At 35.3% G+C, this 2827-nt stretch overlaps 1 long non-coding RNA gene across 1 annotated transcript in view; it reads right to left on the bottom strand.

Annotated features, from left to right (window-relative positions):
- Nucleotides 1–202: 202 nt before the first annotated feature.
- The window catches only part of LOC138166106 (uncharacterized), a 335461-nt gene continuing 332836 nt past the window's right edge, over nucleotides 203–2827 (bottom strand). The window contains exon 5 of the long non-coding RNA XR_011169530.1: nucleotides 203–465. This is a non-coding gene — a long non-coding RNA (uncharacterized lncRNA). The remainder of the gene's footprint in view (nucleotides 466–2827) is intronic.

The following is a 2827-nucleotide window of genomic DNA, read 5'->3' as shown; positions in this document are numbered from 1 at the left end:
AATATTTGGGGAAAGAGGATTGTGAATATAAACACCAAATAAACAAATAAATAAATGACAATGTTTTGAATGCAAACTATCTTTTACAGGTAATTATCAATGTTTTTTTTTAATTAAAAAAAATGCAAACACACAAAATTGACAATGACTGTTCCCTTTTCCTGCCTCTTCCATTTTTTTTTTAATTTTTCTAGCATTCCTATGGGACTCTGAACAGAGTATAGATCTTTATACCTCTGATGTAACAATTCCATAGGGGAATTTTCAAAATGAGGTCAGAATGAACAATCAAACATAACGGAATGAAACACAAAATGTTGGAATGGAGACATGTGGGAAGATTCCTAAAAAGAAATCTAAGAGAAAATTATCCAGGGGCTCCCCAGGAAGTCAGGTTTTGAGGGCTTATCTCCTCTGGCCCTTCTTCACGACCAGCCTTCACTCTCCTCCATCTGTTTTTGCTGGCTGAAAAAGAAAACCTAAACTAATCATAAAAGATGGAAAAATGGCAGTTTAAAACAATACAATGAAAAAAAATGCATGAAGAGGAGGAATTGAAATAAAAAGATGAATGTTTATAATATACTGCAGGGCAGGGGGTAATAATGCAAGCAGCCTCAATCAGCCATGGAGCAATGAGCCTTACTTTATTAAAGTCTTCAAAAAGTGTTTTGGGTCTTGGATACAAAGCAGTCACCAGAGACCAACATTTGCTACATGTCATGCCTCTTGAGCTGTGGCCTTGACACAAGTAGGCTGTGGCTTATTAAAAATATGAGGACTGGCCCAATTCCCAGCTCTTTTGCTGAAGGGTATGTAAAAACTCTTATGTGACATGGAAAGTGAGAGGGGAACAGGGAACACTCTGTAGGAAACCATTGAGATGCAAACACACTCATCATAAGCTTTATCCACAGATAATGCTAATTCTGCAAGTACCTTCTCAAGGTGTATTTAATTATTAGAATTCAATAAGGCACGTCTCTATTCTTAACATCTTCTAATAATACTTAGCCCTCTTTATGTTCAGCCCATAAGAAGATGCACAAATATAGAAAGACATGTATGAATTGAAGGAGGGCATAGTGAGTAGACCTGGGTGAATGTTGTTGTTATTCTGATGATCATAATAATAATGTGATGGAAAATAACTTTGAGAGATCTCAGAACTCTGGGAAAAAATGGCAAGCCATCATAATTTTAAAGCCCTGATGATTAAACATGTTTCCACCTCTCAGTCTATAGAGAGATGATAGACTAGAGAGGTAAAGAGTAAGATATGCATTCTCAGACCTGTCAATGGATTCCTTTAATTTGCCTCACTATACACATTTGTTACAAGGGAGGGCTTCTACTCATAGGAGAGTGGGAAAGGTAGATTAGCAGATAATTAAAAACTGAAAAAAACATCTATAAAATACTTTTGAAACACACGGAAGGGAAAAAGTAAAGAAGGGAACAGACATAATTTGAGATTATCTTACATGTATTCTTTATATATCTTCAATATGCAGAATCATTTGCATGTTATCTTCGACAATAGAATATGAGCTCCTTGAGTATAGAGATTGTGTTTTTGTCTTTCTTATTATTTCCAGTAAAATAGCTTAATAAATGTTTGTTGATTGACTTCTAATGAAAATATTTCATTAAAATGCACATAGGAACATAGTTTCTTTTTAATTATTTTATTCTGAACTTAAATAAAACAAGAATTTACATAACTTTGAATTGAAAAAAAGACTATTGCACATGAAACTGGAAATTTATTATGTAATTCTCTCTTTTGCTCTTTGTTATCTTGAGAAGTCTGTGTTTGCTGATGATTGGCATGTCCACATTTTTTTTAAGTTAAAAAAAACAATAAACACAAATTGACTAAGTCTTTCAGTCATGACTTAAAATGCATACTTTATGTCATTTTTAATGTTCTCAAAAAGCAAATGACTTGGAAGTTTCAATGACCTCAGTAAACATCCAATGGCCCAGTGAATTGTGTGGAACATGATTTATTATGTCTCCTGGAAAAATGAAAGGTTGAGTTTGACTCGTTGAGATTGCAACCTGTCATCCCAGAATATTTTCAAGGGCTTCAAACCACAGTTTAGATGTATAATCTACCGATTTAAATGGGTCCATATATTATCACTGGATTCAGATGTAGGAGGTGGTGTTATCAGACAGGGTAAAAAGAGTTATATACTCACCAAGACACTTCTTGTACCTGTTGCAAACATAAAGCTCCTATTATCATCTTTCCCAGCCTGGCTACAATGAGTAATTTGTAAGCCATAGTGGGAAAAACCAAAACAAGAATGCATTGAGATCTTCCTTTATCAAGCAATCATTTGATGAAACAACCAACAAGTTTTTATTAAATGAATGTTATGTGCCAGGTGAAACAGAGCATAAAGATTTGACCCTCTGAGTCAAGCAGACCTGGATTCCAGCCTTGCCTCTCACCCATCTGACTTTGTGACTCTGGGCAAGACATTGTGGTACGTGTGCGGGGGAAACAAAGTAAAATTTCCTGTCCTCATTGAGCTTACATTCTATTGGCAGAGAAAGCATGAACAAATAACAATATAAATGAAATAAATCCAGAGGCAGAAACACCACCCAATTGGGGAATCAGAAAAGGTGTCATAGAGAAAAGGCAACTACATGACAGTGGATAGAGTGCTGTGCCTAGAGTCAGGAAGAAACATCTTCCTGAGTTCAAATTTGGCCTAAGACATTTAGTAAATGTGTGACCCTGGGCAAGTCACTTAACCCTGTTAGCCTCAAAGTCCTCATTTGTAAAATGAGATGGAAAAGAAAATGACAA

The sequence above is a fragment of the Petaurus breviceps genome, unplaced genomic scaffold (genome assembly GCF_028583685.1).
Source record: "Petaurus breviceps papuanus isolate PSGF00001 unplaced genomic scaffold, PetGlider_PUasm1.0 220, whole genome shotgun sequence".
Lineage (NCBI taxonomy): Eukaryota > Metazoa > Chordata > Mammalia > Diprotodontia > Petauridae > Petaurus > Petaurus breviceps.
Note: the sequence above shows the minus strand (reverse complement) of the source record. Positions and strands in the feature narration are given on the sequence as shown.